This window comes from Marmota monax, unplaced genomic scaffold, assembly GCF_021218885.2.
Source record: "Marmota monax isolate L192 unplaced genomic scaffold, Marmota_monax_Labrador192_F-V1.1 WCK01_AAM20220418_F8-fsc00190, whole genome shotgun sequence".
NCBI lineage: Eukaryota > Metazoa > Chordata > Mammalia > Rodentia > Sciuridae > Marmota > Marmota monax.
Genome location: NW_026693010.1, coordinates 992,950 through 1,019,413, shown reverse-complemented (window position 1 = coordinate 1,019,413; position 26,464 = coordinate 992,950). Strand labels below are relative to the sequence as shown.

The 26,464-nt window shown below is 46.9% G+C and overlaps 1 protein-coding gene across 5 annotated transcripts in view; it reads right to left on the bottom strand.

Moving 5' to 3' along the window:
- Nucleotides 1-16,258, bottom strand: part of Traf3 (TNF receptor associated factor 3) — a 115,974-nt gene extending 99,716 nt beyond the window's left edge. For 3 of the 5 annotated variants that reach the window (XM_046453074.2, XM_046453077.2, XM_046453076.2), the window contains exons 1-2: nucleotides 16,016-16,145; nucleotides 15,671-15,774 (exon numbers count right to left, since the gene is read on the bottom strand). The gene's annotated coding sequence lies outside the window, so the exon portion shown is untranslated. Of the gene's footprint in view, nucleotides 1-15,368; nucleotides 15,578-15,670; nucleotides 15,775-16,015; nucleotides 16,146-16,219 lie in introns of those variants that run through there. The other 2 variants (XM_046453075.2, XM_058582220.1) reach the window with 2 other exon arrangements.
- Between the last annotated feature and the right edge of the window lie 10,206 nt (nucleotides 16,259-26,464).

Genomic DNA, 26,464 nt, shown 5'->3' with positions numbered 1-26,464 from the left:
AAAGCCAACAAATTTATGAAACTCCAATAAAGGACAGAGTGAGAAACAGTCAGCCCTATTCAAAATATTCACAAAAAATATGGCAAAAGACCTCAGACCATGTGGACCCAAAGTTCCTGACCTCAGGAGTCACAGGAGAGCAGCAGAGCACCCAGGACTCCCAGCAATTCCCACTTGAGTCACAGCGGTCAACTGTTCTGCCCATCAAATACTTCAGGTAACTCACGTCCTTCATTCATGCCTGTTCTGCACCCAAGACCAGGCCCAGGAGTGACTTTCCTGGGAAACACAGGGTTGGGTGGCTGTACAGCCAGGGATGCTGGGCTCTCTGCAAGTGCAGGAAAAGGGTGCCCAGCTCCTCCCTCATTCACCCCAGCACAATGTGTTGAAGAGGCCAACTTCTTGTTTCATTATTTAAATCCATTCCCTAGTCCACGCCCCATGACCTCATCACATTTCCTTTTGATCAAATAGTGTTGCAGCCAACAGCTGAGAGAGGCTGAGAAGACAGAGGTCACAGAAAAATGAGATCTGTGTGTGAGAGTTAATGCAGACACACCTCTGCAAACACTGTCAAATACCCCACACTTTTACACAAAAACAGCCACGACTTTATTTTAATAAGTCTCTAGGGGATTTACTCAGAGAATCTAGATGAAAAAAAGAAAATTTAGGATATGTAAGTATACAAATATTTTCTCGATAAAACTTTTAAGACAGGGACTGGGGATGTGGCTCAAGCGGTAGTGTGCTCGCCTGGCATGCGTGCGGCCCGGGTTCGATCCTCAGCACCACATACAAAGATTGTGTCCGCCGAAAACTAAAAAATAAATAAATATTTAAAAAAAAACAAAAAACTTTTAAGACAGAAGAACAGAGAGAAATATAAGCTTAAACTCCATAATACTTCTCAAAATCAAAGTAAAGGTTTCTAGTAATTTTTTTTTAAAGAGAGAGAAAGAGAGAATTTTTTTAATATTTATATTTTTAGTTTTTGGTGGACACATCATCTTCATTTTATTTTTATGTGGTGCTGAGGATCGAACACAGCGCCCCGCACATGCCAGGCAAGCGCACTACCGCTTGAACCACATCCCCAGCCCTCTAGTAATTTTTAAAATCAATTAACAGGAAAGAAAAATCTATGGACCCAAAGTTGTACTTAGAAAATTCTTGACAAATAATTGATAAAAGATGACTGCTAATTAAGTAAATATACAGCAATTACCATTTTACAAAGGGTTACATTCCAGAAGTTTATTCATAAATTTGCCCTTCAGAGCACAGAATGTATTTTCTCACAGAAAACAGGTAAAACAAAACAGGTGAACCCTCCATTCCAAAAGTGGGTCTGATGGAGTGCTGAGAACACTGTGGAATCCAGGCACTCTGAGCCCAGTGGATTGGGATGGCCTCAGCTGAGCACTCATACCAAGAGGGAGGGCCCAGTGAATCTGCCAGGGCTTGGTGGCTTCTCTGACCAATGGAGCTCAGCAGGACTACACTGTGTGAATTTCCAAGCTCAGGCCATAAGAGCCAGGCAGCGTCCACTCCCTCTCCTGGAACATGCACTCCGAGAGTCCTGCACAGCCATGCAAGAAAGCCACCTGCAGAGTCCCTAAGACCAAATGGGGAAAGGAGCCATAAGCCTGGCCTTTCCACCACCCAGGCAGGTGAGTACAGCCAACCCAGATCCGGGAGCCCAGCCCAGCCACAAGGTGAACACCACTGAATGACCTCGGACAGTGCATGGACAGAAGTCTCACCCAGATGAGCACTGCCCAACCAGCCCTCAGAACCAGGAGACCTGGCAGATTTCTGGTGTAAGTCACTGACGCCCAACAGTTACTACCCAGAACACACTGCAGCTTCTTCTTCTTTTTTTTTTTTTTTTAGAAAGAGTGAGAGAGAGGGAGAGAGAGAGAGAATTTTAATATTTATTTTTTAGTTTTCAGCGGACACAACATCTTTGTTTGTATGTGGTGCTGAGGATGGAACCCGGGCCACACGCATGCCAGGCGAGCGCACTACCGCTTGAGCCACATCCCCAGCCCACACTGCAGCTTCTGAGCAAATAAAAGCAGCACCTCTCCCTCCTGCCCCAGAGCAGTGTTCCCTCCCTGGTTTTCTTCTGGAGGACACAGGGGAATGATGGTAGTGTCAGCCCTGATTTGCCCCAGCTCTGAGCCATCAGGGCAGCTGAGGCCTTAGAGTGAACTGCAGCGTGAATGCATGCTGGGGCATGCAGAGCTGCACAGTATCACCAGCAGCATGTCTACTCAGAAACCCTCCTAGAATTTTCTGTATGGCTCTCAGTTAGGGAAGGACAGGTAACAAAAATCTGAAGAAACATGATGTAGTCACAATGTGGTAGGTTTTTTGTTTTGTATAAAAACAAATATACAGGCTGGGGATGTGGCTCAAGCAGTAGCGCGCTCGCCTGGCATGCGTGTGGCCCAGGTTCGATCCTCAGCACCACATACAAACAAAGATGTTGTGTCCACCGAAAACTAAAAAAAATATTAAAAATTCTCTCTCTTTAAAAAAAAAAATATATATATACATATATATACACACACACACACACACACCAGGGATTAAACCCAAGGTTGCTTAACTACTGAGCCCTATCTTCAGCTCTTTTTATTTTTTATTTTGAGACAGGGTCTCTAAGTCCCTTAGAGCCTCACTAAGTCTGAGGCTGGCCTTGACTTGTGATCCTCCTGCCTTAGTCTCCCAGGCCACTGGAATTACAGGCATATGCCACCACCCCAGCCAAAATGTGGTACCTTGATTCCAAAATCAAAGATACTATAAGAAAAGAAAATTACAGACCAATATTCCCTATGAACACAAATGCAATAATCCTCAACAAGAACAGTGCCAAACAATCCAGCAGGACAGTAAATGGATTACATACCATGACAAAGTGAAATTTATCATGTAAAGGTAATCCAACAAACAAAAATCACTATAATACAACACATTCATAGAAGGGGGAAAATATAATCTTTTTTGGCTGGGGATATAGCTCACTTGGTAGAGTGCTTACCTTCCATGCACAAAACCCTGGATTCAATCTCCAGCTCCCCAGCACCACAAAAAAAAAAAAAAAAAATTTTTGAATTTAAATTAAAAAAAAAAATCTTTTCTTCTCAGATTGAACCCACTTTATCACTGAGCTACATCCCCAGACCTTTTCACTTTTATTTTGTTTTGAGACAGTTGCTGAGGGTCTCACTAAGTTGCTGAAGTTGGCTTTAAACTTGGAGTACTCCTGCCTCCACTTTCTGAGTCTGGAATTACAGGTGTATGCCACTGCACCTGGCTCACATGATCATCTTAAATCTTAACAAAATTAACAACCTTTTATCATTAATACAGAGACCCCCAACACTGGAAGGATTCAGTAGCACACACCCGTAATCCCAGCAACTCAAGAGGCTAAGGCAGGAGGATGACAAGTTCAAGGCCAGTCTCAGAATTTTAGCAAAATCCTAATCAATTTAGTGAGACTGTGTCGCAAAATAAAATTAAATGGGCTGGGAAGTGGCTCAGTGATTAAGCATCCCTGGTACCCTCCCCCACCAAAACAAACAAACAAACAAACAAACAAACCACCAGCAGACTAGGAATAGAAGGGAACTTCCTTAAAATGACAAAGGGCTTTTACAAAAAAAACAAACAAACAACAAAAAAAAAACACAGCTAACTTCATAATCACTGGTGAAACACTGAAAGCTTCCCCAAAGACCAGGAACAACATAAAGATGCCAACTTCCACCACAGCTATTCACCACTGTACTTAACATCCTACCCATAATCAGGCAAGAAAAGAAGGAAAAGGCATCCACCCACACTGGAAAAGAAGAGATAATCTCTTTATCAGATGACATGACTCTACATAAAAAATATTCCAGGGACTGGGGTTATAACTCAGTGGTAGAGAACTTGCCTAGTGTATGTGAGGTACTGAGTTTAATTCTCAGCACCGCATATGAATAAATAAAATAAAGGTTCACTGACAACTAAAAAAAATTTTTTTTAAAGAATATTCCATAGAATCCACAAAATAAAGATCTGTAAATAAAGCTACTTATTAAAAATAAATATTAGAAGTAACAAATGGATTCAGCACAGTTGTAGGGCATAAGACCAACAAGCAAAAATCAGTTATACTTTTATATGCCAGCCATAAACAATCCAAAAAGAAAACAATTCCATTTACACACACAAAAAAAAACCCACACAAATAAATATGTAGGAATAAACTTATTCAAAGAGGTGAATGATTTCACCAAAACTATAAAATATTGCTGAAAGAAATTAAAGAAGATAAGCAGGTGTGTAACTCAGCAGGTCATGGGTTTGATCTTGAGCACCACCAAAATATAAATAATAGAAATTAAACAAGACATAAATAAATGGAAAGACATCCCATGTTCATGGATTAAAAGACTTAATAATGTTAAGATGGTAACTCCACAAAGCAATTTATGAATTCAATGCAATCCTTATCAAAATCCCAATGACCTATTTTGCAGCTAACCCTCCAATTCATATAAAATTTAAGGGGCACCAAACAGGCAAAATACAGAAAATAAAACAACAAAGTGGAAGATTAATACTTTTCAAATTTATGCTTCAAATCTTAACTATAGATGGGTATGGTAGTAATCCCAGCTACTTAGGAGCCCAAAACAGGAGGACTTCAAGCTCAAGGCCAGCCTGGGCAATTTAACCAGACCCTGCCTGATTCAAGATAAAAAATAAAAAGAGCTGGGATGTAGCTCAGCAGTACAGCATCCCTGGTTCAATTCCTAGTAAAAGTCTTTTAAAAAAAAAAAAAGACTGCTACAAAGCTACAGTAATCAAAGCAGTGTGTTACTGACATAGGATAGATTCGAGTCTAAAAATAATTGCAAACATCTATAGCCAATTTATTTTCAATAAGAATGCCAATCCCTTTCAATCAGAAAAGAACAGGCTCTTCAATAGATGGTACTCAGAAAACTGAATGACCACCTACAATAGAATTAAATGGGACTCCTACCTCAGTTCAAACACAAATATTAACTCAAAACCTTAGTCCAAATGTAAGTGTAAACTCAAAATGGATCAAAGACCTAAGTAAAACATAAAACTAAAAACATATTGGTAAATCTTTATGACCTAGTATTTGGCAATAGATTATTATATTTAACACCAACAGCACAAAAAACAAAATAGGGGCTGGGGCTGTAGCTCAGTTTAGAGCGCTTGCCTGGCACATGTAAGGCACTGGGTTCAATCCTAAGCACCGCATAAAAATAAATAAATAAAGATATTGTGTTCACCTACAACTAAAAAAAAAAAATTTTTAAAAGAAACAAAATGAGTAAACTTGACTTCATTAAAAACTTCTGTGCAAAGGAAATTATCAAGAAAATGTGTGAAAACCCCTACAAAATGGAACAAAATATTGCCAGTCATATCTAACAAAGGTTTACTATCAAGATCAAGCATGATGGCACACACCTATAATCCCAGAGACTAAGGAGGTGAAGGCAGGAGGATCAAAACTTCCAGGTCAGCCTAGGCAAGACCCTGTCTCAAAATAAAAAAGGACTGGATTATAGCTCAGTAATAAAGCACCCATGGGTTCAAACCCCAGTACAAAAAAAAGAAGAAAGGCTTTACTATTCAAAATAAAGAACTCTTAAAACTCAACAACAAAAAAATAAGCAACACAATTAAAACATCATCAAATATATATATATATATATTTGCACACACACACACACACATACATACATACACGAATGCATAACAAAAACATGAAAAGACATTCAGTATCACTGGTCATCAAGGAAATACAAACCAAACCACAATGAGATACCACTGCACACCCACTAGGATAGTTTTAATCAGAAAACCCAAAATAAGTGGTAGCAAAGATGTAAAGAAATTAGAAAACTGCTGGCCAAAATAAGTTAAAAGAGAATTACATATGATCAGCAATTTCACTCTTATGTATATACTCAAGAAAAAGGAAAACATGTCTATACAGAAACTGGTACACAAATATCTATGGCAGCATTATTCACAATAGCAAAAAAGATGAAAACAATTCAAATGCCTATGAACAGAAAATGGATAAACTGTGGAATACATACACATGGATTATCAGCAGCAAAAATGCTACAACATGGATATACCTCAAAAACATTATGCTAAGTGAAGGAAGCAGATACCAAGATACTACAAAGGTCACACGTTGTATAATATTCTGAAAACAGGCAAACCTATTGAGACAGACAGCACATTAAAGGAAAAGCAAGGTAAGGGATCAGAGAATGATGGCATTGACTTTTTCATCAGTGGTGTTCAGGGGAGACCCTTCCAAAGAGGTGAAATCTGAATAGAGACCTGAATAAATTGGAGAATATTATTCCTGCTAAATAATCAAAGAAAACAAAGGACTTAAGCCAGGCGCAGTGATACACACCTGTAATCCCAACAGTTCAGGAGAATGAGGCAGGAGGATCACAAGTTCAAGGTTAGCTTAGGTAATTTAGCAAGGAAATTTCTCAAAATAAAAATTAAAAGGGCTGGTGGGAACACAGCTCAGTGGTAGGACACCCCTGGATTCGATCCCCACTATCAAAAAGAAAAAAGAAAAAGAAAAGAAAGAAAGAATTTAATTTTTTCTTTTTTTTTCTTTTTTACTTATTTTTCAGTTTTAGGTGGACACAATATCTTTATTTTATTTTTTTTGTGGTGCCAAGAATCGAACCCAGTGCTTCACACACGCTGGGAGAGCACACTACCACTTGAGCCACATCCCCAGCCCCAAATTTAATTTTTTCAAATGCAAAGTTGCTTTATTTTAAAAAAATGTGATTCTACAATATGTATACTCAGAAAAATGAGAAATTATATCCCATCTATGTAGGATACATTAAAGTATATAAGTGCATTCTACTGTCATGTATAACTAATTAAAAAAAGGGGGGGATATCTAGCCAGGTGTAGAAGCACACACCTGTCGTCCCAGCAACTCAGGAGTTTAAAGCAGGAGGATCACAAGTTTGAGACCAGCCTCAGCATTTAGTAAGACCCTGTATCTAAAAATTAGAAATCAAGGTTTGGGACTGTGGCTCAGTGGCAGAGTGCTTGCCTCACATGTGTGAGGCACTGGGCTCAATCCTCAGCACCATGTAAAAATAAATAAATAAATAAAATTACTGAGTCCATCTGCAACTAAAAAAATTTTTTTTTTAAATTAGACATCAAGCGGGTTAGGGTTATAGCTCAGAAATACAACACTCCTGGGTTCAGTTCCCAGCAAAACACACACACACACACACACTCACACAGGAGAAGGCATTTAGCTACAGAGGGGATGTCTAGTTTAGCTTAGTTTGCATACATACTGTGAATTTGGCTTTCAGATCTTACCCTGTGTTAAGACTCTGTCCACCCACAAGATATCCTTCCAAAACCAGGCTCTTCTCCCATCAGTGTCCAGCAGTCACCTTGCTAACAAGCCATGTTTTCCCTGTGTGAAACCATGCTCAGGAAGGGGAGAGGAATGCTGGCTTCTGGCAGAGCCCTCCTCTTTAAACCCAGAGCTTTTCATAGGTGCTGCAGGCCTCCACCCCCGTCCATCTTCAGAACTCCACCTTCACCCTTTCACAGCTGAGAAACTAAGATTTAAGGAAAATAAGTAACTTAAAATCACAGTCAGCTAAGAGAAGAACCAGAATTCAAACCAGGTCTCATCCCTTCTGTACATGAATTCATCTCATTTTAACTAGGCACATCTTGGGCAGAGTATGAAATATGAAGATTAAAAGTGACTCTACCCTCAAGAAGCTTGTCACCCCAACACCAGAGACCTGTCTGAGGAGCACCAGAATATCCTGTACATGGAAATCATAGGGAGGACCTGTGACCTTACCACTGCTCCCATTCTATCAGGGGCAACCAATCAAGAACAGAGTCCACCTGTGCCACCACAGGGGCTGACTGCATCCCAGGATTCACAGCCCTTCCCGGAGCAGATACAGATGAAACAAGCCCCCCACACAAAACTGTCGAATAGCCACTGGCCATTCCTGGCTTCACACTCAAAAGCTTTACAGTGGTTCTAGCAGAGGAGCTACATAAAGTCTCCTCCAGAGCAGCCAACGACATCATTTCCTGCTAACTGTGGCAAGGGCTTGCACTCCCTAAGCAGTCTGTAGCTGTACTTACAGTCAAGATGAAATGGGTGCTGGGCTAACTGTTATGCTCTCCACAGAGTGGCCAGGCCTCAGGGACATGTTCACCACTAATGAACTCATGCTTGTAAAGACACAAGGACTAAATACTATCATTAGTACTAGACTCCGCTCTAAATGTAAATCAGGAGAGAGAAAGGGGAAAGAAAACACATTAGCAAATCAGTTTAGGGATCGCTCTTCAGCAAGAAGCAAGCAAAGCTGAGCCACAGGGTAAAATTTTCCTGACTTTCCTCAGTGCTTGGTGTCATAGGTCAGGCAAGCACTCACCACTTAGCTACCCAACCCCTAACTGGACTTGTTCAAGCACACTGAACACAAGGGTGCTACTATAAGAAAATAACCTAGTATGATATGTCAAGTTCATTGTATTGTCTCGAGCAACTAATAAAAAATAAAAATTAAAAAAAAAAATAACCCAAAGAGAAGGAATGTACTACTGACTAGAAAAACAAGTCAATATAGGCAAAAAAAAAAAAAAAAAAAAAAGACATGGGAAGAAAGAGAAACACTACATGAAACATGTCTGCTGGAGCAATAATCTATTTACTAAAACCATGAGAACAAAACTGAAGTCTAGCCTCAGAAAGCAAAACCAAAAGTCTTGAATCAGAACAAAAAAACTGAAACTGGTTGTAATGCAGCCTCAACTGTCCAGAGCTATGGAGAAATGTGATCCACACTGCAACAGGCCTGCCCCCCACTCCACCTGGTGCGTGGGGGGGGGTGGGCAATTCCCATCCCAAAAGGCAGGCCAGCACAAAGACAGCATCCCAAGGGGACCAGCTCCCTGCTCCATCGCTCATACCCCTGAACAACAGCCACCCATGGTCCCTAAGACCCGGACTCTGCCAGCCACACTCTCCTCCACAGGCTTGCTCAGGCTCATCCTTAATGAGTACCTATGGTCCAGACTGTGTGGCACCCTAAAACCCCACCATACCCATCCTCCTGTCATGGCACCCCCTGCACCACGCTATAACCAAATCACTTTTCTGGCTCAGTCATAACATGAAAGCACCTAGAGGAAGGATAGCATCTTCCTTGACTTTTTAGCTTTAGCAACCAATAATATAACTCCTAGTATATAGGAAGTTCTCAAAAAAAATGTTTTGATTAAATACAGGTTGAATATCCTTTCTCCGAAATGCTTAAGACCATCAGTCTTTTAAATTTCTGACATTTTTGGATTTTGGAATATTTGCATATGCATAATGAGATACCTGGGGATGGGACCTAAGTTTAATCATGAAATTCATTTATGTTTGATACACATCTTTTACACATAACTTGAAGATAATTCTACACAATATGCCTGTCTTGCCTATGACCAGTGACATCAAGTCAGGAGTGGAATTTTCCATTTGTGGAGTCATACTGGTACTCAAAAAGTTTTGAATTTGGCTGGGTACAATGGCACACACCTATAACCCCAGGAACTCAGGATTGCCAAGTTTTGAGGCCAGCCTGAGCTACTCAGCAAGACTCTGTCTCAAAATAAAAAAAGAAGGAAGGGGAGATGGGCTTGGGATAAAGCTCAGTGGTAGAGCTCCCCTGGACTCAATCTCTAGTATGAAAAAAAAAGTTTGGGATTTTGGAGCATTTCAGATTGTGAATTTCTGGATTAAGAACACTCATCCTATAATTCTCAATTACAGCTCTCTGTAATTAGAAGTCAGCATCCTTAGGACAAATCTTGGGGACATGAAGAATGCCAGGGAAAACACACACTGCCTGGGCCACAGCTCCTGCCTTGCCCCTACCTGGGAGGGCCACTTATCCAACACTTTTGAGCCCCAGCTGCCTCCCAGGAAACCTATGTCCCTTCCAGCAAGCTCTGGCACACTGTCTACACTACGACGGTGACATCCTTCCCCTGCTACATCTCAGTCGCCCATTGCTATGAAAACTAACATCTGTAGGATGCCTCGCTGGCCACCTTGTTCATAACAAATGATGTTCTTCTTAGAAATGGGGACACCAATTCAGAGGCCACGAGGCCCACCCAAGCTGCCTTCCAGTTCAGCACAGAGGGCAGGACTTCAGCTCCTCCAAGCTGGCACATCCACCATGCCCATGCATGGATACCCAGGAGGAGCACCAGGCAGCTTCTGGAAAATCAACTGTACTAACAGACTGGCAGACAGAGGTGCTTATGTTAAGAGAGTCAGAAATATTACCAAGTACAAGATAAAATTTACATTAAATTTTTAAGATAAAACAGGCTTGTCCCCACTCCCACTAAGGGAGAAGTCACACAGAAAAGCCTTCTGAAACCTATAAACTTAATTTACCCTTTAATAAGGTTGAAAACAGCAGGCTACAGTAATACAAAAATGAGGGAACTTAATTTCTTAATTTCCAATATAGTTGTGACTTCTGGGCATTAGTGGCAAGGAAGGGCTTAAATGTGCCTGTTCTTCCAGCTTTTAAGTCATGAAAAGCACCCAGGAAAGCTAAGGGTTATAGCGGCAAATGAACTTCCCATCATGCCTCCCCATGTAACAGAACATCAGGACAGGAGGTTTGCACCCCCCAGGAAAACAGTCAAAGGAGGCCCTCAAGGTCTTCCCAACTCCAGACACAGACCCCAAGGCACAGGGAACACCCAACTTGCAGCATATAGATGCAAACAATAAAAAAGCCTTACTTACTATGTGCCTAGCAGTCAGGAAGAGGGGAGGCCTAACAAGAACCACGGCACCTCACATGTGTGCAGGCCGAAGGAACACTGACTTTATGGGTACTCACATCTCACCTCAGACTCCACTGCTGTCCTCAAGATTCTATTACCGGGTGCAGTGGTGCATGCCTGTAATCCCAGTTATTTAGGAATTGAGGCAGGAAGATGGCAAGTTCCAGGCTAGCTTGGGCAACTTAGCAAGATGCTGTCCTTTTTTAAATGAGAAAGAAAAAGAGCCAGACATGGTGGTGTACACCTGTCATCCCAGCAACTCAGGAGGCTGAATTCAAAATCAAAGCCCTCAGCAACTTAGCAAGACCCTGTCACAAAAGACAAAAATAAATTTTGGCTCCGTAGTATAACACCCCTGGGTTCAATCCCCAGTATAAAAAAAAATTAAAAAAATTCTGTTATCCTATTTGGTTACTTGGTTTATCTTTTCTCTCCAATTAAAGAAATCAAGTTTCCATGGGCTAGGGTTGTGGCTCAGTGGTAGAGCGCTTGCCTAGCAAGTGTGAGGCCCTGGGTTCGATCCTCAGCACCACATAAAGATAAATAAATGAATAAATAAAATACAACTTAAAAAAAAAAGAAATCAAGTTTCTAACAAATATGCTTTTGAGTTTTGCCACAGAATTGTTTCAACTGAATAGCCAATTAGGATATCAAAACGGCAAATCCTAAAATCTTTCTGTATAGAATGGCTTTATAAGAAATTACCAAGTAGCTGGGTACAGTGGTGAATTTGCCAGCTTCAACAACTTGGCAAGGTCCTAAGCAACTCAGCAAGACCCAGTCTCTAAATAAAATATCAAAAAGGGATGGGGATGAGGCTCAGTAGTTAAGTGCCCCTGGGCTTAATCCTGGTACCAAAAAAAAAAAAAAAAAAAAAACAGCTACCAAATAGCCTCTATTTAATTGTTTTAATAAAATCAATATGGAACAAATCCTAGAAAAAAGTAAACCATGAGAGAAAATGAAAGACCTGACTTCTCGTTTTTTGTGAATTAAGATTTTAGGTTCTATTAGCAAGGAAGACAGGTTTGGAAGAAGGGGCCGTGTGTGTGTGTGTGTGTGTGTGTGTGTGTGTGTGTGTGTGTTTGATACAGAACAGTGGTTTTCATTGTGTCAAATTCTGACCTGAACATCATTTGATCAATTTCACTCTCCAGGACTCCCTCTGTCCTCTTCTTCTCCCTCCCGATTTCCTTTCTCTACCCTAATGTTCTCACTAAAAGGGTCTTTTTGTTTTTAAACCTTTACACCCCTTAAACCACCACCACTTTTGGAGATTTTATACCTACAAAAACAGTAGGGACAGCAGTGTAATGGGACCCACTGCCCATTCCCCTCTACAGATCATGCCCTTCACAGCAACAGCCTGCCAGACCCATTTGAGCTCCTGTGGTCAAGGGCCTTGCAAAAGCCAGAGGGAAGCACAGGAAGCATCCCATATGGGAACCCAATGACCAACAGCATCCCCAGCACCACATGTACTGGCAAAGAAGAAAAGGACAACAACTATCAGATCACATCTTACCAAAAGAAATTGGGGAGGCAAAATTCGTATTGCTATCCTCAGGGTCCTCCAAGTGAGCCCAGATGGAGCCACTGTGCCAGAGACCTCCCACCATTGGGCTCAGCTGCATGGTACTCCCAGAAGTACCACCCTATGACCACCCTAACCAGTCAAGAGATTTCCATTTTTTCTTTTCTTTTTTTCCTCTTTGGCACTGGGGATTGAACCCAGGGGCACTGAGCTACATTTCCTAGTCCTTTTTTTTTTTTTTTTTTTTTTGAGCTAGGGTCTTGCTGAGTTGCTAAGGTTGGCCTCCAACTTGCAATCCTCCTGCCTCAGCCTCCTGAGTAATCAGAATTACAGGTGTGTGCCACCACAGCTGTCTTCTAGTTTCCTCCTGGTGGGTACAGCTTCCTCCATGCAGGATGGTGAAATTTCCTTTTTCCTCACTCTTCCTACCAGGCTCCTGTCCCAGGGTCACAGTCCAGTAAATGCTGACCTCTAGCAACTCCCATCATCATGCACAGGGGCCAAAATGCCCCAGATCTCCCATGAAGGCAGACGCCATGCCTGCCTCTCTCATCCTGGCATGGTAAACATAATATCATGGGAACTTGGGCACATTAACTGAGCATTAATTAAATGAAAAAAGACTCCCAAGACCCAGCTGATCCACTTATCTCAAGGAACACAGAATGTAACAGGAATCCCACCCGACTCCTGAAAGGGCAGAAGCCAGCCGTTGCCCACATTCATGACACCACACTCTCTGCCACCTTAACCCACAGACCAAGAAGTTTCAACAAAAAATCTTAAAAGGGGAGGGTTGACCCTGAGTGCTAGAAGTCCTACCTTCTCCTTTCTACACTGGTTTCTCCCCTCCCACACCCTTTCCTGGAACACTGTGGTGCAGACCTTAGTCAATAAAAGCTAGCTTTCCAAAGTAAAAAAAGTCACCTTGGACTGGGGATGTGGCTCAAGCAGTAGCACGCTCGCCTGGCATGCGTGCGGCCTGGGTTCGATCCTCAGCACCACATACAAACAAAGATGTTGTGTCCGCCGAAAACTAAAAAAAATAAGATATCTTAAAAGTTCTCTCTGTCTCTCTCTCTCCCTCTCTCTTTAAAAAAAAAAAAAAAAAAAAAGTCATCTTGTATTTGTTGTTAATTATAAATAACAGAAATAACACAGGCACTACTTTTTTTTTCCTGTGTGAATCTGAATTTTCTTCTCTTTCCACTAGCTCCTTAGAGACTACACAGATGTCCCCCCCCCCCCCCCCAAAAAAAAAAAAAAAAAAAAACATCGTCTACCTTTCTCTACTGCCCTCTTGCCTGCTGGCCTCTGGGCATCTCTCACCCTTTGACTCCCATTCCTCCTACCCAAGCCTAAGCATCATCCCCCACATTCAGGCCTCAGCTACCTCTCCCTTGTCAGCTTCCAAATCCTCTGGCCTCTCCTCCTCCTTTCTTACTATAGCTCTCTTGCTAGTTTCTGTCTGTATCTGAAGACAGATACCTGAAAAAAAAATCATTTTTCTTCCTCTATGAACACTTGCAAAGAATGCAAGGGGTCCTGATTCCAGAGAATAAATGCAGAGGTCCCTGGTCATGGGACTTCTCTGTTAAATAGTTCTTGAACTGACCAATGACAGGAAATTCATCTATTGCATAATATTTGACAGGTTAGATCACTTGCTGTTTGAAGAATCTTGCTATACAAGATGAGAAAATAGAGATGGGTAAATCTAATGCAATTTCCTTTGTGTATCTGAGCTAGCTGCAGCTTACAACACCACAGTGACAGTTTTATCTTTCTTGAAGCAGAGCTTCAGCATCTTAAAAAAGGGTTTTAAAGAATGATAAATCACTGTCATCTTTCAGCTCATTAGCATACATATCCTGACAATACCTGAGAAAGTCCTTCTGGATTTGCACACTCAAAAATCCAAGAAAGTCTAGCAGGGATGTTTAGAGAAGGCCCAAACGCAGGGGAAAAGCAGCAGCAGCTCAGATGTTTAATTACATGAAAGACTCTCTCCAAGGCACAACCAGAGAAGGGAATGGCACGATGGTATCTGCACCAACTGGCCACTGCTGCTGCCTGCTTCCAGGGGAACGTCTTTGCAGCCTTTCACTGAGGCCATCTTACTAACTACAAAAAGAACAGATAGCATCCAAAGAAAAATAATTGGTCTTCTTTCCTGTCATAGAAAAATTCATATATCTTAAAAAAAAACAACGCTGGAATTCTCCCTGGCCAGCTCTCCCTGCGTCCCTGGCTTTCTAGCTGTGACAGCTGGAACAGATGGCGTCTGGGTGAGACACCTTGCATCTTAAACCTTAGCCACCATAAGGTCTGATTCTCGCTAGTGACGCTGGAATCCGCGGCGGTCTGCGGGGTCGGTCCTGAGCCTGTACTCACAGAGCTCTCCCGCCTCGCGGGGCATTTTCCGGTTTTCACACTGATAAGGCTTATTTTCCTCTGGCCAAATAATTTTCACCGAATGCTAAAGTGTCCCCGTGGTGAGGTCCCAGCACCGGGGAGAAGCACTTCCTCTCGCTGGAGTCATGACGCGCACGCCGGGGGCCAGACTGCCTGCCCGCCGGCGCTGCAGCATTTCCCAGGCCCTCTGCAGGCACCGGCGCCAGGGGTTCTAGCCCAGCGAGGCCCGGCTCGCCCCTCAAACGCGGCGTCCACAGACACTCGCCGGGTCTCGGCAAGGGGCATTTCCACAGCCCTCGCCGGAGGGGATTCACCGATAACGCTAAGGGAAAAAGCCCTGGCTCCGGCTCAGGGGCCTGCCGTGAATGTAAATGAGAGGCGGCCTCGCGCGGCTCCACGCCGCCTCCACGACTCCACGAGCACACGCATCAACAACAGCGCACACACACGCACACACCCCTGTCTCGCTCCGAAAACCGATTCTGGGCTCGGAACGAAAAACGCGAAACGAAGTCGGTTCCTCGTCCAGCGGATCATTATCCCACGACTTCTTAAATTTCAGAGCACGTCCACAACACTTCGTCTCCATTCCCTCGTGCTCCGGACTCAGGCAAGGCGCGGTCCACTCGGAACCCGCTCTCCGGGTCCCCACGCGAGGGCCGCGTCCGCACCGCTGGCCTGTGCGGAACGTGGCGCACCGCCCGGGGCGGGCGCCGGCAGGCTCGCCTTCCTCCCTCCCCGCCCGGGACCCGCTCTGACCTTTGGCGTTAATCGGAGGTGGAGTGTGCGCATTCTGCCCGCGCCGGATCCCAGAACCGCCCGCCGCCAGCCTCTGCAGCTCCGATTATGAATCAGTCATTCATCTGCAGAGGAATGACTCAGTATAAACTTTTCAGCAGCGGCTTAAAGGAAACCCACCTCCCTCGCCGCGGCCGGAGAGGCCTGGCGCCCGCTGCCCGGCGGCGGCGGCGCGGCCCGGCCGCGGCCTCCGCACAAAGTTTCCCCAAGTTGCGGCGCCGGGACGGCGAGCGGCGGCGGCGGGCAGGGCCTGCGCCGCTCGGGACCCGCCGCCCGCCGGGGACAGCCGCCGCCACCGCCCCTTACCCCGCGGCGCGCCGCTGCCGGCCGCTCAGGGGCGCCGGGCGCGTCCTCCGCCGCCGGCCGCAGCGTCTTGCTCCCCGGGCAGCCCCATGGCGGGGGGCGGGGAAGGGCCGGCGGCCGCCGCCGCCGCCGCCGGCTGGAAAGTCCCTGCTGCGCCGCGACCGGCTCGCGCACGCGGCGGCCGCCGCGCCGCGCCGCCTCACGCACCCTCGCGCTGGCACTTCCTCCCGCGCGCTGGAAATCCCCGCCGCCACCGGCGCGCGCCCGGGCGCGCGCGCCCCCGCTCGTTGCCAAGGGCCCCCGCCGCCGCCCGCCTTAGCAACGGCGCCGCGCGCCCCGCCCCCGTCGCGCCCCGCCTTCCGGGTCCGGAGCCGCGCAGGCCCCGCGCGCGCCCCTGCGCCGCCCCACGCGCGAGCCTGTCCCGTGTCACCTGCCCCCACGCGCGAGTTGCCCACGGAGACGCTCTCGGACGTGCTCACAGGCACGCTGCCCGCACGCGCGCGCGCGCGCACCCTGGCTCCGGGCCACAGTCCCCGCACGCACGCCCCTCGCACTTGCGCGCGGCCCAGTGGCCCGGGATGCTGCAGCCCTCCAGCCCGTGCTCCTCAGTGCCCGGCAGGACTTGGGTCTGGCCGGAGGGCGCTCCCTGGGCTTCTCCCACACCCAGGAAGCTGGGTCTCCGTCCAGGGTGAACAGGGTGCTCCAAGCCCCTGGTGGACACCTTGCCTCCCCACCCCGCTCGCACTCCTCTCCTGGCCAACCCGAGGGCCAGGGGCTCCCGTTTCTCCAGGGGCCCCCTGTCCCGAAACAGTCGAGGACCACCAAGCCCCCAGTACTGCCCCGTGGGGTTTGGCAAGATGGGATTGGGTGAGGGCCTAGCCAACTAACGAGCCAGGCTATCACTGGAATTGACCAGTGGAGGCTGAGGAAACAGCATGGACTTTCATTCTCACTTTTCTAGAAAGCTTATAAAGATCCCTAGGCCAGTGCTGTCACCAGTGTGACCAGCTTAAGCCAGTCTTCTTTTGTTTCTCCAGTGACTCACGTGCATGGAGGCAGGAAGGTCCAGCACGTCTCCACACATCTTGCCCCGTGTAATGTTCCAGAGGCCCAGATAGTCTGGACCTTGTCTCTGGCTGCATTAGCCTGACAGGTGCTTGTTCTGCGCTACTGACAGTAAGGCCTTGCTAGCCAGGCTAAGCCACGCCAGTGGCGCCCCCATCCGGGCCACAAGGGCACACTCTTAGTTTAAACAAGAGAGACGCTAGGTTCCCTAAGCAGCCATGCCAAGGTGACAGGCCAGCCTCGCCCATCCCACTAATGCAAATTGGGCCTCTGATAAAACACAGGTCCTCGGATGGACTGTCCTTCCTCTCTCGGAAGTCCTTTCCTGCCTGCCTGAAGTTGCAATGACCTTGACATCAAAGGCTTAGGAACCCAGGCCTCTGCATATTTGCCTACGCTTCCCAGGTCCCCAACCCCTGGGGCACAGTCAATCCGAGTGCCTGCTCCCACCTCTCACCTTACATTGTTTTACAAGGGAACTGCTTTTAGATTCTACCCAAATGAGGAAAGACTCTGGACTATTTTTAGTTCTTTTAAAAAAAGCCACGAGGCAGAAGTCTCAAAGACCCATCATCGGGATTATCTATGGTTCCTTTCATTCTCTTCCGAAGCAGAGTAAGCCACATTCAGAGTGAATAGGCTCAGCTACGCCCGCGGTTGAGCCCTCTGCTGGTGAGACCAGCTCCTGCTCTTTCTCTCCCAACTCCCATCCCCCTTTTCCTTTTCTTCTGCGGTCATATGGGCAATCCTGGATCCCCTGCTTTGGGGAATTGGGGAACACCACAAAGAAGTTTTGCCCCAAGTAAGACCACTACTTTTTTTTTTTTTTTTTTGGGGGGGGGCAGGATTCTGGCTGCAGTTGGGTTGGGCAGCAGTGATGGGCAACAAGGGAAGCCAATCACAGGGCTTGCCTCCTTGCATTTCCAAGACAGAGTTCCCTGTTTCCCATGGCAACCCCCAACAACAAGCCGACATCATTTCTGAACAAAGAAATTTCTCACAGGGATTTATGTAGCATGGCATATTCTGTTTGGTTTTCAGAGAGGAGGAAACACCATTCACTATTGTAGTAGGGGCTTCTGGCCCATGAACCTGGTCCATCAAGCCTCCCCTGGAATAGGATGACCAGGGCCTTGAATGATAGCTCCCAATGCAAAACCCATCAGCCACTGCATCCAACTTGGGCTGTCCCTGGCTGACAGCTTCTCTCTTGCTACAGCATTACACATCTCCCCCAAATCACAGATACAGAATTGTTCAGACAAGTGGCTTTCAAAAGTATGGAGCATATTTCACAGGCAGATATGCTTAACAGTACTTCCCCCTAAACATGTGATACACTCTGATATCTTCTTTTTTTAATGCCAGTCATGACCCTATAAACTTACTGTTGACTTATGATCCGATGTTCAAAAACACACTTTAGACTGCAAGAACTGCTGCTGGTGATAGCAGGAGTCCTGGGGGATGGATGGTTGTGGCATCAGGGCACCCCTCTCTCTCCAGCTCCACCGGGGTGTACCCAGCAGTGGCTGCCCTGAGAAGCCAAAGACTCCAGCCACCCCATCCCTGCCCATCCCTGCCCATCCCTGTGCTTCAAGTGGACCTGGCACAGTGGAGGTGCACCAGCAGAGAAACAGCCTACTGGGACAGGACCCTTCTCGGGTCAGGAAGGTAAAGAACAATGCAGAGAAGACAGGGCACAGAGAGGCAGAGCAAGCCGAGGGTGGGTTTTGTGAGTGCTAAGGAAACGGGGAGGGAAGGTGGGAGGTTTAGGGACCCGGCCACAGAAAACAATTCTGATTTTCTCTCATCTCTGTAGGCCACTCCGGGAGACAAAGGTGTCCTTGTTTTTGAAACCTTTTCTGGGACTTATGTGCATGCACATTCATACACACACTCCCATCTCTGGAAATTTCCAAAATCTTCCAGAAAACACGAGTCTTGGGTGTAGCCAAGTCCCACAGGCAGTTCCGACTGAAGCCCCACACCTACCTCAACCTTTAACACTTTGAGAATTATTCAAACTCTACCATGCTCCTGAGAAAAAGGGATCTTTCACTGGAGATGTCCTTGGGGGAAGGGAAGAGGATTTGTACCAAGCCCATACAGCAAAACTCCTGAACCTCATCTTGAACATCTTGCGCCTTCCTTCAGATCCCATGCTTGTCGCTGAGCTCTCCCCATCCCACAGGCCCATGGTGGCTCTTCTGTTTCCCCCTGCTCTCATCTGGCCCTCTCCACTCTGCAAACAAAAGCCAGTGTTGCCAGAGTGGCCCCCTGGAGGGCCCAGTTCACAGCACCCAGCAGCATCCAAGAAGGTGAGCACTGCTGCTCTCTGCACATGAGAAATAAGGAGGGGGAAGATTTTGGATCCAGTTAAGTCTTGGGTTAAGAAAACAAAATGGGTTGGGGCTGTAGCTCAGAGGCAGAGTGCTTGCCTGCATGTGTGAGGCACCGAGTTCAATCCTTAGCACCACATAAAAATAAAAAAATAAATAAATAAAGGCATTCTGTCCATCTACAACTACAAAAAGATAAAAATAAAAAAAGACAAAATGTTTGAAAAAGATGAATTATTCTAACACGTCAGCATTGCCTTCGGGCAGCAACTGACACACAAACACCCCAAGCCTTCGAAAAGACCAGTGTCTAAGATTCCTGGAGACACTGAGAAACCACTGGGTATCTTCACCTTCAAATCAGAGGGCAGGCAGCAAGGGAGGCAGACCCTTTACCCAGTGGCTGTCACCGTTCTAAACCCCATGGAGGCGGCTTCCTTGGCAGGCCTTTGGGATCTGATTTTTAAGTGGATACATGTTAGGTATTTTTCAATTTCAACTCCAAATGTCATAGAGACGGGTACAATAGTTGAAAGGAAGTACATTTTAGAGCCGAGGAGAGAAGAGGACTCAGGGAATCATGGGTGGGGATCTCAGAACCCACGGCCCATAGCCATGGGCCAAGTCAGCTCTGGCCACTGCACCACTGTCCCTGCAGAGCAGCCTTTGCCAAGTTTTCCTCAGTGGACACATCTCCAGGAACAAGGGAGCCATACTGGGCAGCTCAAGTCCTGTGATCCCCCTCACTCACCTGCTCTGCTGTCCTGGCCTCCAGGGGCCTTGCAGGCTGACCGGTCCTCAGGGCCATTGCCCAGTCTGCCAGTCTGTTCCCTCTGCCCAGAACACCATTTGTCCAGGTGTCTGTACTCCTTGTTCCCTCTCTTCCCTCCAGGCCTGGGCCGCTGAGATTCTGGATGAAAGCTGCATTGCCAAGATCCCCCCCATCCACCTCCAAATGGCCCTACCTGAGGTGGCAGCCTCATGCCTCAAGCTGCAGGATGCTGCAGGACAAGGCCCAGCCCTTCTTGCTAAGGGCCCCAAAATATCACGGTGAAGATCTTCCTAGGAAAGATAAAACAACAAGGAATTCTCTAGAGAAAGAGAATTTTATTTTAATTATTTTTTGTTTGGTTGGTTTGGGTACTACGTGCTTAACCACTGAGCCACATCTCTAGCCTTTTTTATATTTTATTTTGAGACAGGGTCTTGCTGAGTTCCTCAGGGCCTCGAAAAATTGCTGAGGCTGGCTTTGAGCTTGTGATCCTCCTGTCCCAGCCTCCTGAGCCTCTGGGATTACAGCATGTGCCACCACACCCGGCTTCAAGAGGGAAAATTTAGAGACCAGGAATGGAAAAAAACAGAAGTCAAACCATGACTAACTGTGAAATCTTAGGAAGGCACCTGACCTCCCTGGGCCCGGGTTTCCCCTTTCATAGAACGGAAATATCACTGCCTGCCCCACCCGACAGGAGCTGCACTATGAGGAGGAGCCCTTGCTGGGGAGGACCCTGCGGCCAGCATGTCCTTGCAATGCTACAACTCACCCAGCAGAAGAGCACAGGTGGTCCTTCAGAGGCCATCCTGTGGTCACACAGAGGACAAGCCAACTTCCTGTGGGACCCAGGGATGGTTTCAACTCAGGCGTCCCCAGTCCGCTGCTGTGGGTAAAAATCATGTCTATCCTCAGGTGACTAAACTGATATCAGGACATGATCTAGCACTTTCTTACCACACTTGCAGGAGGCCACCCATTGCCAGGTCACTACCCATTCATTCAAAGTCACTTTCCAAGAAACTAGTGGCCCTTGGACCCTACTTCAGATATGAAAGGGTGTCAGAACTGCACCAGCCTATCAACAGCCTGTCACGAGCCCGTCACCTAGGATGCAGCATTTTCCAAACAGCATCTCCCATCCATTTATAGATTGAAAAATCAGCTGAGCGGGTGTGTCCAGCATCTTTTTCTTAAAAAATGTAATAGAAAATAGCATTCTTCACGCCGAGTCAGGGTCAGTAGCTTGGCAGGTGTGCTCTGGCCCTGTGTGAGTGTTCTCAGACGTGGACGGTGCACTACAGAAGGAGGTCACGTACCTCTGGAGCTGCCATGTGTTCCTTGCTGTGGAGAAGAAGTCTGCAGGCTCCTGTGCCCATGGCAACACAGCAGCTGTGATGCACACACAGTTTGTAAAACAAGGTGCACAAAAGTTGTTTTGCTCTACCCTGTCCACACTTGGCTCCCATGTTGGGTGCAGGGGGAGGTTCTGCATGCCCTGGGGTGAAATGTGGGATCGGGATTAATGCATTTTATCATATCCAAAAAAACAATAAATGGGGTGTACAATCAGAGACTTGAGAAATTGTGCTCTATGTATGTAATATGAAATGAATTGCATTCTGCCGTCATATATAACAAATTAGAATAAATAAATAATTTAATTTAAAATAAATAAAAGAGGCTGGGGATGTGACTCAAGCGGTAGCACGCTCGCCTGGCATGCGCGGGTCACTGGGTTCGATCCTCAGCACCACATAAAAATAAAATAAAGATGTTGTGTCCACCGAAAACTGAAAAATAAATATTAAAAAAATTCTCTCTCTTCTCTCTCTCTTTAAAAAAATAAAAATAAATAAATTAAAAATAAATGGGGGTTGGGGGGACTCGCATGTGTGCTCCTGAGTGGTCCCAGCAGAGGACCCATTTCACTGTCAGAAGGCTTTGTTCTCACAGCCATTTTGCTGTCTCCAGGACTGCTTATGGCCTGGGCAGAGTGGACGCCCTGGTCAATCTCAATGAGGAAGGCCCTGGGCAGCCCCCAGCTTATCTGGCTGAACGGTGTGTGCACAGCTGGATGATTGGGTGAGTGGGCCACCCACCCCAAACCAAATCTCTCCTGGCCAGGTTCACTTGGTCAAGCATCACAGGGAGCAGCTGCCGGCCAGGGCTCTGGCCTGGGCTGGCTCTGAGCCAGGGTGGGCTCCAGAATCTCCATGGAAGAGATGTCCTTGTGTGTTTTCTATTGCCAATAACATACACCACAGACTGGGCACATCTTAGAGAAAAGAGGTTTGTCTGGGCTCATGATTCTGGAAGTATAAGGTCAAGCAGCCATATCTGTTGATGACCACCTTGCTGTCCTAAGGAGGCCCAGGATATCAAATGGCAAGAGACAGGCAGTATGTGCCTCTTCTGGTCTCTTCTTATAGAGCCCCCAGGATTCAACTGTGGGGTCCCCTCTGACCTTACCTTACCTGTCACCTTCCAAATGCCCCACCTCTGAACACCATAGTTGGATCACCTTTCCACCCTCTGAACACCTCACAGTGGGGGTTAAATTTCAACATGTGAACTCAAACCATACCCAAAACAAAGCGAGAGGGTTAGGGTAGACAGTCCCTCTGGGAGAGGCCACAGGACTTGTCTTTCACTCTCTGTGCCATGACCATAATGACCACAGCTCCTCCATTGAATAGGTGGCTATGGACTGCTGTTGAAGACTGGGGTCTTGGCCACCCTCAGCCTCACCACTGAGCAGATACACCAAAGACACCAGAGGCCAGGTCTCTGCCCACACCCCAGGAATCACTGTGGAGCCCTGTGAGCTGCCACACAGCCAGCTGCGTTCTCCCCCTGGGTGACATTCAGGGAAATGCAGTTGTCTTCGTGTCTTATTCACTTGAAGCATGTGAATGCCAGTTAATAAACTTAGTTATAACTAGAATTCCCAAACTCCAGAGCAGCCAAAGGCCTGGTGAGTAGGCAGCGGACTGAGTCCAGCCAGACCTTCCAGGCTCTGGATCCGAGAAAGCCACTCCTTCCCAGGCCAGCACCTCTTTGGGTATGGTTTCTAATCTGGAGGCCTAAAGGGACTCAGCACCTCTCCAGGTGGTGGACCCCCTCTCTTCTCTGCCTTGGGAAATCAGCCCTGCTTGGTGGTGCACACTATAATTCCAGCAACTCAGGAACTTGAGGAGGGAAGATTGTAAGCCAATCTCAGTGATTTAGCGAGGCCCTAAACTACTTAGTGAGACCCTGTCTCAAAATAAAAAATTTTTAAAAAGAGCTGGGGATGTGGCTCAGTGGCAAAATGTCTCTGGAGTTCAATTTCCAGTACAAAAAAACAAACAAACAAAAAAAAAAAAACCCAGCAGATTCAAAAATTCAGATTCCCAACACACCCCTGTGGCTAATCAGTTGTTCTAAAACATTCAGTTCCATGTGTGATGTCACTGCATGTGATTTCTCAATCATCGAGTTTGAATATCCCTCCAGTATCTCAACAGGGATCTGAATGAGCCTGTTTCAGAAGGAAATCAAACACTGCCCAGGTGCAGGCCCCTGGGATGACAGGCTTAGCATCGCATTCCATACGCGCTCTCTTTGGAGTTAGCGGCTGTGTAAAGAAGGACTTCACCGGTTTACCAAGTTTGCTAAACACCAGCCACATCACGTGTCCTAGGACTGCAGGCTCAGAGCTCTTGGAAGGGGACTTAGGTCACACTCAAAGGGAAAAAGAACTGGTCGGGACATACACAGGGTGCTCTGTGACCCTGGGGCCTGGGGCCAGATGTCTGGATGTGCTCCTGAACCCCTGCAGTGAGGTACGCCCCCTCTCTTGGAGGATAGAGATGGGTACCGCCTGCTTAGTGAGAATCCACTAGCAGGACTCGTGCGGTGCCACCGTGAAGTTGCTGGTGGAGGCAAAGCCTTGCGAGGCACTCAGGGAACACTCAGGATGAAGCCTGGGTTTGCTGCCTCAGAGGACCAGTCACAGGAAATGGCCTTTCCTCCCTTGCTGTTTCTTTTTGAATGTGAGGCAAACTAAAAAATTTCCCCACAAATGGTTAAGGAACCAAAATCAGGGCTCTGACTTTGGTTGGGGATTTTGCTCTCTGGAAGGGCATTTCATTCTGCAACTTCAAATGCGGAAATGCTGCTGCCAATGCCCCGGAATCATGGCTCTGTGAGCAGCCACTTCCAGGTCACCCCCAGGAGGGATGTCGTGGGGTCCAGGTTGTCCTCCCTGGGCCCTCTCCAGAGTCCCCAAGGTAGTTAGGCTGTGGGGCGTGGCCATTCCTGCCCTGTTTCCTCTGTAGATGTGAATTTTCTGGATTCCCAAAAGACAGCAAAAGTCAGAAGAGGACTAAGGTGAACTGTCCCAATTTGTCCAGAGCTGGGATTCCATTTGTTCTCCTTGTTTAAGGACAGTTAAAATTGGTTCTGCTCCAGGGTCCATCAGAAATCACACTGGCCCCTGCACGTTGGAGACTTCCCTCCTTCCACTGTCACTGGGCAGCTAGAGACAGCCTATTCCAGCTCTATGCCATCCATCAACTCAGCTGGGGTGGGGCTGTTCCCTCGGCTGCCCCCCTGTGAGGCCCTGGGGCTAAGTCAAGGAGCCTGTACCAGCGTCTTCTTCCCCACCTTATTTAATTCCCTTCCATGTTGGGCTCTGCGGCTTCTGGCATGGACGCAAAGGGGCAGCCACAAACTGGCTGAAACTGGTTTCAGATTTGTGTGTTGTGGGTTCTTTTCTGTGATTTCTCTTTTTTCCCCATATTTTTATTAGTGCATCATAGTTGTACATGATGGTGGATTTGTTGTTACATATTTGTACATGCACACGGTATGACGATACAACTTAGCCAATATCATTTTGTGGGTTTTTTCTCTCCCTTGAACAAGGGCTCAGCTCCCACTGGATTGTCAAAGGACCTGAAAACCTAAAATGCAATAGAATTTCTGGCATTTGCTCAGGAGAAAAAGAAATGAAAAAAAAAAAGCCTAAACAAACAACTCCTACCACATCTCATAATTATGCAAACTCTGGTATCATCCTGTAGCTATATGCATCAAAGTTGGGATAATTTCAAAAGCATTAGAATTTCCCCAAAGCCATTCCCTGCTACCCACCAGCTGCCCCAACTTCCTCCACTACCTCTGCTTTCTTCACTATTCCCTGCCTTGTCCTCCCCCATCCCCCATGCCAGTCATTCCCTGTCCCCATCACTCCTTCCCCATCTTGCTCCCCAGCCACCTTCTCCCCACCATTCTTTAGCCCAGCCCCCTGGGTAGCAGAGTATCACTGTCCCCTGCTGCATGTCCTCCAGGTAGCTGAGGAAGACTGAGGACCAAGGAGCAGGCAGCCTTTCAGGGCTTGGGAATGCGTGACAATACTTCAAATTGCATCTCATCTTCTGAGCACTCCAACCAAAACCCACATGGTCTCCCGCCCCACCACATCCTGGAACACTCCAGCTCCTCTTTTGGAGATACACCTACAGGATAAGCGCCTGCTACCGGCTCCAGCAGGTTGGAGAGACAGGCAGCTGGATTTCCTCTGGATTTGAGAGGAAATCCAGACAAGTTTCTATCCCCTGGGAAATGGGCATGCTTCTAGGGTTTCCATCAGGGGAGAATGACCTTCAATCAGCTCTACCACCTCCCTCCACTGGAATCCACAGAGGTACCTGTTGTTCTGGAAGCTTCTCTCCCAGATACTACAAGACCAGGGAGGTTACAGAGGTAGAATGGTTTGCTAGAGAAGGAAGAAGAGATATATTGGGCTCCATCCCTGAGAGCCCTGCCTGGTAATGCTGCAGGAGAGAAACAGTAACAGGAGGAAGACACACTACTGATAACAGGGCAGGACACAGTGTCCGCCGTCTTCAGGAAGCCTTTCCTTGTCTGTGTACCTCAAGATGATGGGGAGGCTGCCCTCATCCAAGGTCAGTGTAGACTCACTGTTAGTGAACAATAAATAAGACCAAGGCTTAGTAACCTAAGCAAGAGCAATCATCTGTATTATCTCTTACAGTTTCTGTGGGTCAGGAATTTGAGAAAGGTTTACCTGGGGAATTTGAATGTGGGCTGGCCAGGCGTCTTCCTATACAGGCCAGCTGGGCTTCCTTACAAGATGGCAGCCTCCAGGCAGAAAAGCCGAGGCTGCAGGGCTGGGAATTCCAGTCAGCAAGGAAGGCTGCATCACCCTTGGTAAGTGTCCCTCAGACATCACACAGCAGCATTTCCCCCAAGCCCTATGGTTAT